The sequence below is a fragment of the Nyctereutes procyonoides genome, unplaced genomic scaffold (genome assembly GCF_905146905.1).
Source record: "Nyctereutes procyonoides isolate TBG_1078 unplaced genomic scaffold, NYPRO_anot_genome, whole genome shotgun sequence".
Taxonomy (NCBI): domain Eukaryota; kingdom Metazoa; phylum Chordata; class Mammalia; order Carnivora; family Canidae; genus Nyctereutes; species Nyctereutes procyonoides.
In genome coordinates this window covers 6012614-6022907 of record NW_026575137.1, presented here as the reverse complement: position 1 = coordinate 6022907, position 10294 = coordinate 6012614, and the positions used below count along the sequence as shown (strand labels likewise).

Genomic DNA, 10294 nt, shown 5'->3' with positions numbered 1-10294 from the left:
CCTACATATGCATGTGCCCACAAATGACTATGAAGGAGCCCAAGCACTGATGTTGAGGTGACACATGAATTTCAGCTAGCAGGCAAATTCGCAAATATGGAATCAATGAATAATGAGGAATGATTGTATGTGTGTGTGTGTGTGTGTGTGTGTGCGCGCGCCTGCATCTGCTTAAAGAATTGTTTTATCTTCCATGGTAACTGTTCCGTGAAAACAAAATCTTGCTAACAAAGAAAGGAAAGCTGATTTTATACTCATATTTTTCTATGGATTTTGAAAAATTCATAGTGTCAAACATCCACTACCACAGTTCCACCAACCCAAAGTTCCCCTAGGGTATTCCTGCATAGACAACCTCTCTCTTCCTACCACAACCCCTAGCAATTACTGATCTCTTCTCTGTACTGATAGTCTTGCCTTTCTAGAAAGTCTTCTGAAATTGAGGCACCTGGGTGGCTCAGTAGGGTAACACTTGCCTTCAGCTCAGAACATGATCCCTGGGTCCTGGGATTGAGCCCCGAGTTGGGCTCCTTGCTCAGCGGGGAATCTGCTTCTTCCTCTGGCCCCTCTCTCTCCCTACTCTATGCTTTCTGCCTCTCTTTCTCTGAAATAAATAAATAAAATCTAAAACAAACAAACCAAAAAAACCCAACCCTCTCCCACAATTCTTAAAAAAAAAAAAAAACCCAAGAAGTTCTTCTAAAATGGAATCATATCTTTTTTTTTATTATAAATTAATTTTTATTGGTGTTCAATTTACCAACATACAGAATAACACCCAGTGCTCATCCCATCAAGTGTCCCCCTCCGTGCCCGTCACCCATTCACCCCCACCCCCCGCCCTCCTCCCCTTCCACCACCCCTAGTTCGTTTCCCAGAGTTAGGAGTCTTTATGTTCTGTGTCCCTTTCTGATATCTCCCACACATTTCTTCTCCCTTCCCTTATATTCCCCTTCACTATTATTCATATTCCCCAAATGAGTGAGAACATACACTGTTTGTCCTTCTCCGATTGACTTACTTCACTCAGCATAATACCCTCCAGTTCCATCCACGTTGAAGCAAATGGTGGGTATTTGTTGTTTCTAATGGCTGAGTAATATTCCATTGTGTACATAAACCACATCTTCTTTATCCATTCATCTTTCGATGGGCACCGAGGCTCCTTCCACAGTTTGGCTATTGTGGACATGGCTGCTAGAAACAGCGGGGTGCAGGTGCCCCGGCGTTTCATTGCATCTGAATCTTCGGGGTAAATCCCTAACAGTGCTCTTAAGTAACCTCTGGGTCTGGCTTCTTTTACTTAGCATTTTCAGCCATATTGTGTGTGCTTCATTTTTCCTTGCTATTACTGAGTATCCCATCTTATGGATGTACTACAGTTTGTTCATTCATGTATTTTCTGGAGAATATATAAGTTACTTCAAGTTTTGGGAAATTATGAATGAAGCTACTTTAAACAGTCATATATAGGTTTTTGTATGAACTAAAATTAATTTACCTTGGGTGAATACCTAAGAGTAGAATTGCTGTTCTTTTTTTTTTTTTCTTTGTAGCACTTTAGTTATTTTTAATTAAAGAAAAACACCCTTTTCCAAGGGTGACAAAATGAACTGAAGGTCAGATGGAAGGAAGCAGGGTGTGTGGGCTGCTCAAGCTCTTGCTCCAAAATCTGGAGGTGAGGAAAGAAGGTCCTCCTAAGAATTCAAGGGTGACTGGCCAGCAGAGGGATGACTTTGATGACTTTGGGCACTGGATCAAGTCTAAGTAGGCTCTAAGGCGATTTCCACCTGCCAGTTTGAATGATTAATATTATCACTCCTAGGAGCTATTACATTAAGGAATGATGCAGGAAGCCAAGAGAGTGGCTTATTCAGTTGGATTCTGAATCACAATCAGGAAACAGTCTTTATCTGGCGCAACCAGAATTTCATTTTTCTTGGAGCGAATTTGAAGGAAGGTGAGGTCATTCCGGGGGTCAATTTCATGCACGGTGCTCTGGGCCTTCAAGGTGAAGTTGTGCATGAGGTTGGCAAACTGTGTAGTGATGGGATTGTCCATGGCTCTTGATGGGAATGCCTTCTGTGTTCACCACGATGATGCCCGGTACTCCCTTCTGGCTCTGAAGTCCCTTCAGTGTCTCCTCCACCTCCGCCATTTCCAACTGATCCAGTGGCTCCAGGACACCAGCATTCAGTCTAGAATTGCTGTTCTATTTGCATCCCCATCAGCAGTGTATGAGAGTTCCAGTTGCTACATATCTTCACTAGTGCTTGTTAGTTTCATTTTATTTTCTTTACGTTTCAGCCATTTTAATGAGCCCTTAATGATATCTCACTGTCATTTTACTTTGTATTTTCTGAATAGTGATGTTGAACATCTTTTCAAAGACTTATTTGCTATTCCTATATCTTTTTTTAGGGAAGTGTCTATTCAAATCTTTTGCCTATTTTTAAAACAGTATTGTTTATCATCATAGTGTTGGGTTTGAAAGTACTTTAAATATTCTGGACACTAGTCTTTTGTCAGACATGTGGCTTCTCTTTGCATTCTTTTCAGAGAACAAAAGTTTCTAATTTCAGTAAAATTTAATTATCAGTTTTTCTTTTCTACATTGTGCATTTTTTTGCCATATCTAACAATTGTTTTGCCTAATTTAAGGTCACAAAGATTTTCTCTAGTGCTTTCTTCAAGAAGTTTTATAGTTCTATATTTTACATTTAGGTATGATTTATTTTTAGCCAGTTTTGTTTAAGGAGTGAGCTATGGGTCAAGTTTTATTGTTCTCTTTTGTGATGGATGAAAGTGCAGTTGTGCCAACACTACTTGTTAAAAAGGATATCCCTTTCCTACCTAATTGCCTTTATGTCTTTGTCACAATTGTTATTCGTATACATCTGTGGGTCTAATTCCAGACTCTTTGTTTTGGACCTTTGATCTGATTGTCTATCACGACACAGATACCATTCTGTCTTATTTACTATGGCCTTGTAATGCATCATAAAATCATCAAGTAGCATTCAATCTGTCCTCAAAGAAGGAGCAATACTTCTTAAAAGAGAGGAGAATCAAAGAATTTGACAACATATTTTAAACTACCACAGGGATTTTTTTCCAAAGTATTTTATTTAATGCTGCAAATTTCCCCAAGCACTGCTTTAAATTCACAAATTTTGACATTTTATTTTTTATTTCCACTCATTTAAAAATATTTTTAATTCCTTTGAATCTTCCTCTTTGATCCATGAATTATTTCCATGTATGTAGTGTAATTGCTAAATATTTGAGCATTTTCTGGTTATCTTTCTATTGCTGATTTTCAATTTAATCCTGTGTGACCTGAGACTACTTTGTATAATTTCTGTCCTTTTAAGTATCTAAAGGTTTGTTTAGTGCCTAAGAATATGTTTTCTGTTTGTGAATGTTCTGTGTGTTCTTAAGAAGAATATCTATTCTGCTGTTGTTGGATAGTGATTAATAGGATTTTATGTATCTTTGCTTATTTTCCATCCATTTGTCCTATCTGTGATTGAGAGAGAAGTATTGAAGTCTTTGGGTCCATCTATTTCTCTTTTCAGTTTCATTAGAGTTTTGTTTCCTGAATTTGGAAGCTTTGTTGCTAGGTGCATATACATGTGTAATTTTTGTTTCATCTTGATGAATGGACCTTTTGTAATCATATATTGGCTCTCTTTCTTAGTAATTTTCTTTGATCTGAAATCTACTACTTCTGATATTAGTATACCTATTCTAGATTTCTTTTGATTTGTGTTTGTTTAATCGCTAAGTTTGTTGCCATCCTTTACCTATATGTCATTAATTTAAATCGGTTTTCTTGGCGGTACAGTATTCTTGGATCTTGATTTCTTTTTACTCAATTTGACAGTCTCAATTTTAATTGTTCTGATCACAATTCCTGTGAATGGGGAATCATCCAATCTGCTGAAGACTTGAATAGAACAAAAAGGTAGAAGAAAGGCAAATTTGCACTCTCTGCTTAAGTTGAGACATCTATTTTCTTTTTTCCTCAGACATCAGTGCTCCTGGTTTTGGGAACTTTAGACTCAGACTGTGGTTTATGCCATCAGCTCTCTAATTCTGGGGCTTTGGAATCTTCTTACTCAGGCCTTTAGACTTGGACTGAATTATACCAATGACTTTTCTCCAGATTGCAGGTAGCAGATTTCTATAATAAAATTTTCCCTCTCTCTCTCCTATATATATATATATATATATATATATATATACACACACACACACATATATATACACATATATATACACATATATTCTTTACACAGACAATACTAATTACATGTTAACAGTTGTCTATATTATTGCAGTTGTGTCTATATTATTCGATTTTAAAGGTTCTAAGATTTCTCTTTTTTTTAAGTATCTCAAATTAATGCTTATTTTAACTTAAAGCATTTAATATTTGCATGCTGACTTCAATTTTGATCTTTTATGTAGTCTTTTGCTTCAGTCTCTTATAGAGAACATGAAAAATACTTTTGCCATCACTCTTTCTAAAACATGGGAAATTGATTTCCCCATTATTTTTTGATAGTCAATTCCAAAGAATCATGGCTGCAAGCTCTGCTACTGTTATATAATAGCCTACGTGGTAGATAGAATAGTGGCTCTTGGAAGATGGCCACATACCAATCTTCAGAATGGGAATATGTTTTCTAAAGTAGTAAAGGGAACTTTAGAGATGTGATTAAGGATCTTGAGATGGGAATATACTCTGAATTCCCTGAGTAGGCCCAGTGTAGTTAAGAGTGATCTTAAAAAGGAGACTGGAGAGCAGCCCAGGTGGCTCAGCGGTTTAGTGCTGCCTTCAGCCTGGGGTGTGGTCCTGGAGATCTGGGATCGAGTCCCACATTGGGCTCCCTGCATGGAGCCTGCTTCTCCTTCTGCCTGTGTCTCTGCCTCTCTTTCTCTCTCTGTGTCTCTCATGATTAAGTAAATAAAATCTTAAAAAAAAAAAAAAAAGACTGGAGGGTCACTGGTGAGGAAATCACTGTAACTTAAATTTTATATAATATATACATATTATGCTTATATACATATAGTATATGTATACATATGTAAAAATATGCATATATATGGTTTTTAGTTATTTATTTTCTGAGATCTCAAATTTGCCAATCTCAGGTCTGCTAATAAGGTATTTTCAAAAATATAACTTCCAATGATTGGGAGGAATTGCCTTGCCTTTTGTATCAGTGTTTCTCTCTTATTCTCCATTTATTTAATTAATTATTCTTACATTTTGTTTATTTCTTCATTCACTTTAAATAACTTGACAAGTATCATTCTGAACACAGCAAAGCCCTGACTGCAAAGTAGATTATAACTCAGTGGGAGAAATCAGGCGTAAACTAATAACCTTAACAACAAAGTAGAATTGAATCAGTACCACATAACAGCATACACAATGGACCTACGGAATGTGAGAGGGATGATTAATTGTGCTTGGAAATATAGAAAGAGAAGAGACTTGAATTGGATCCTCAAAACGTAAAGCATTTCAAAAATCGAGAATGAAGAACAAAGAGCTATGGAAATTTTAGTATTCCTGATCCAGCAGTTCATCCTTTCTTTTCTGTCATTTTACTGAATATCTGCTCAAGAGTTTGATGTTTCTAAAGTCAAAATAAAATAATATATGATCTAAAGCCACATTTTGTTTTTTCATGTCTTATTATGGCTTAGTGAGACACTTCTGGTACAATGGAAAAAATAATTAAGCAATAACAATATGCTTTAATACACGATTGGCATACAAACTTGTGCTTAGTACTGTTCCCTGTCTTAGTCTGTCTGACTTTCTTTTTTTTTTGAACAGATGAAAAGAAATCCAGGTTTGTTCTATTCAACTGCCATTCCACAAACATTTCTGGAGGGATAATACATGGCAGAGAGTGTTCCTCTATAGCCGAAGGTGAGATTATACACCAGAAGCGATAGAGGTCTGCTTCTCTCTTCAGATCTGTTGGAGTCAAATACTTTGGAAACAACAAAGGGAGGAGAAATTTCTGGGGAGAAATTGTTGCTGCTGTTTAAATACCAAATACAGGTTACACCATCATGTGTGCTGAATTTACTCTTTGGAAAAGTGCTGTTTGTCATGTTAGGTATTAAGGCCATGCCATAATAAATTACCACAGAGTAAGTGACTTAAACAACAACTTATTTTCAAACAGTCCTCAAGGCTGGAAAGCCCAAGATCAAGGTTGTGAAAAGGTTCCTCTTTTATTGAAGGCTCCTTTGCAGGCTTATGGGGTAGCCTTTTTTGCAGGCTTATGGACAACCATTAATCTATCCTCTGTGTGTGTGGGGGGGGGTGGTGGTGAGAGGGAGAGAGAGAGAAGAAGAGATGGAGAAAGAGAGAGAGAGAGAGAGAGAGAGAAAACTTTTCTTATAATGCCATCAGTCCTGTCAGATTAGAGTCCTGTCATTATGACCTTGCTTGACATTAATCATCTCTTAAGGATTCACATTTGGGGGATCAGACTCAACACAGGAGCTTGGGGAGATATAAATCAATTCATAGAGTCACCCAAAGACCAAATAGAATTAAATAAATTCTGTTAAATGTAGTGAGTACCTGCTAAATGCCAAACACCATTTCTTGTGTTGGGGATAATTGTGGAACATCCTTAATTATATTGGTTAATATTTTATTGGAGAAAGGCTGAAGATTAAAAGACGGCAACTAAATAAAAACATGTTTGTGGCTTAAAGCCAATTCTATGAAATAAACAAGTGGGGTGATAACGACAGAGTAACCAAGAAGGGAGAAGCATACTCCTTTAGATAAGTTAACGCTTTTAGCCTCTCCAGAGAGGTGATATTTGAACTCAGATGAAAGGAATGAAATAGAGTCAGCTATGTGAAGATAAGAGTAAATAATTTTCTAGGCAGAAGAAGCAGCAAGTGCCTAAAACTTGAGGGGAAAAAGTGTTTCATGTTCTAGGAAATGATGGGAAACCAGGCTGACTGAGGTGGAATGAACATTTGGGGAACAAGTTTAAGATGAGCTTGTGCAAATAGGCCAGGGTCAAATTCTTTAAGGTCTAAGGAGCAGCAGTAGGGAATTAGAAATTTATTCAGAATTTAATGAGAATCATAGCAGGGTTTTAAAAAGAGGATTAACATAATCTTACACCTGTTTAAAAAAAGATTATTCTGGCTTGCTGTGTGGAGAATAGATTGTGGGAGGAAATAGAGACGCCAATAACTCATATAATGCTTTTTTGTAGATTAGAAAAAGGTATCTATTAAGACACGTACTCACTGTATTTTCAGTGAATATAATTCACTGTATTCTCTACCTGTCAGAGAATTTGCATTATTGTATTATTCAGATTTTGTTGGAATATGACAGCTCATCCAATTTAAGTGTTCTAATTAATAAACAAATATACCATATATATTAGAGGAATGATGTCCCTTCATGTACATGAAGAATTCTTGGAACCATTGAGGCAAGGAAGGAAACCAAGTGAGGGTCCTGCGTTGATCCAACAGAGGGAGAGTGTTGAACCTCTATGTCTTAGTGCCTAATGGCAATGAGAAAAGCAGCAAGATTCAAAACATATTTGTAAGGCTAATGATGAAAGGGATTAGGAGATGGAAAAACAAAGAATCTAAGATTATATAGATTTGAGTCACTAATGTATAAAAGAAAAGGTTTTTTGTTTTATTTTTGTTGTTGCTCCTGGTGTTGGGGGCAGAAGGGGAAAGAATCAAGCCCTTTTTTGGTTCCATGATTATCAAAGTATAATGTTTGTGAGAGAGGAAGGTAATCATGTTATTGAGTATTGATTGAGATAATATAAAGTCACAGTCATGAAGGACCTCCCATGCCAGCCAATATGAGGTGATGTCTAACAAATCATTCATTTGAACTAAAGGAATTTTGCAGAAAAGAGAAATGGAATATAATCGTTGCGCTCACGTATTTAACATTCTGAATTGTGATTTTTCTTAAGCAGATAAAGTCATGTAAATTTGGTTGAAGAACAAATGGGAGATGCAGCTGCTTTGGGGCTGGTAGGCGGATGCCCATCAGGTTGTTCAGAACTACGTTTCACTGCCATCCAGAAAGCTCAGTTCTGTCTGTTGACCTAATGAAAACTTCATAGTGACTGCTATTATTTTCTTTTCCAGATAAAGAAATTAAGGATATTGTATGCTCTGATGTTATTCCTGAAATCAGGTCATCTAGAAGATCCGTGCTAACTTAGATTTACTACCTAAGGTAATTTGGTGCCACCTGAGAAATTGGTGGTGGAACCTGTACTTCCAAATACATTGACAAGGAGTCGGCATGGAAAAGGGGTTGATTGGAAAATTCCTGTACATTGTAGTAAAGGACATTCTAGTAAATAATACACCAGTCCATGGGCATTCCATCAGAGTTGAATTTCATAAGCAAAAATCACTGATGAAAACTCCAGATCTTTGCAAAGATGCTTCTGGATATCCTGAGGCCTGGTTTTGCTCAGTATACAAGGAAATTTAATGCGCCATTGGGAAATGTTTTCTATGGAGAGGAAGAGCTCAGGTCATCAAATAACCAGATTATGGAACACACATGTTTAGAGGCTGTCACAACAGATTTTATATATACTAGGAGGGAAGTCACTCTTACTGGAATTTTCCAGTAGGCATCACTGCAAATTTATAAGATATTATACTGCTGTTTGCAAATTAAAGGAAAAGTAAAGGTTTATTTGGGGGATAATAATGTATTGAACTAAATATAAGATAAAATTCTCATCAGCATTAAATCACCTATAATATTCTCTGGGAGTACGTAAAAGCCTTAGTGGAAATCAGAATAAGTAGACATTTAAAAAAAAGTTCTCTCTTTTCTTTTGCTGCAGACTACAAAGATAGTTCTAAAAATATCAACAAAAACAAGTTTTTATATGCGTTCATATCAAAATAAGGATTATAATTTGGAATACGCACACACACACACACACACTATCTTTAAGGGTATGTTATACCTCAATAAAAGAAAAAAAATCTACCCTTGTGTTAAGTCACTTCTCCAAGTCAAAGACCACAAGAAAATACATAAATTAAATTAGGACAGGCTAATCATTATGATTTTATTAGCAACTCAACTCTTGATCTCACTTTCAAAAAGAAAGGAAAAAGAGAATGAAGCTTTAACAATTAATATTTAGTTGTTTATTTCTTAATAAGTAACTTGAATTTTTTCCAGTCTTTTTTACAGGATGAGTTTCCAAAATTCAGTCCCAATTACTGCTTAAGGCCTGGTGTCCAACTCAGCCACACAGTGAGGTCATACTACAAATTTTCGCCAGAGTCTGGAAAGTCAGCTTTATCATTACATAGAAACAAAATCTCAACCCCAATACCAAATGATAATATTTTAGTTGAAACCGTGCTTAATAAATGTGGGTCTAAAAGACAATATAAAAGAAAACCAAAAGAAAATGGCTTTTACCATTTATTCTTACCTGTATTTTGTCTTTGTTTTGTCTTTCTGGGAAAGAGAAACATATAAAGATGACAAAATTTAATGAGGTGAAAATTTTAAGGTTGTAACACAGTTTGAATTCGAACTTTCCTAAGACAGATTACATGGCCACACATAAATAATGCACAAACTTACATGCATCTGTAGCACTTCTAAGTTTTTTTTTTAAAGATTTTATTTATTTATTTATTTATTTATTTATTTATTTATTTATTTATGAAAGAGAAAGAGAGGGAGAGTGCCTGCATGCAAGCACACAGAAATGTGAGCAGAGGAAGCAGGAGCAGAGGGCGATTGAGAAGGAATGGAAAGAATCTTGAGACTCCACACTTGTGTATTGAGCTGGACTTGGGGCTCTACCTCAGGACCCTGAGATTTTGACTCAAGGGAAACCCAGTTGGGTGCTTAACCAACTGAGCCACCCAGGCACCTGGCTTCTAATTATTTTATATACTGGATGGCTGTGAGACTTCACCCCTTACCCCTGTTTTCTTTAAAGCCAGAAGAATGTTAGAGAGGACCACTGTTTTTCTAATATAATCCCACGTTAAGGATTCTGAATAAAGAATAAGATGAGAGGTCAGACATTTGCTGTATGAATTTAATTCAGGGAAGAATGATTCGGTCATTGTAGATGTAGAGCCTATGCATTTGGAAAATCACTTAATTTTTTTAAGCCTCAATTATGCATCAAATTAACTTATTTTCCTCTTAATTATATCAACTATGTTCATTATGTGTCAGGACTTGCTTTACTCCACCCATGGT

At 36.2% G+C, this 10294-nt stretch overlaps 1 pseudogene; it reads right to left on the bottom strand.

Annotated features, from left to right (window-relative positions):
- Positions 1–1869: 1869 nt before the first annotated feature.
- LOC129495804 (dynein light chain roadblock-type 1-like) lies at positions 1870–2158 on the bottom strand (annotated as a pseudogene).
- Positions 2159–10294: the final 8136 nt, after the last annotated feature.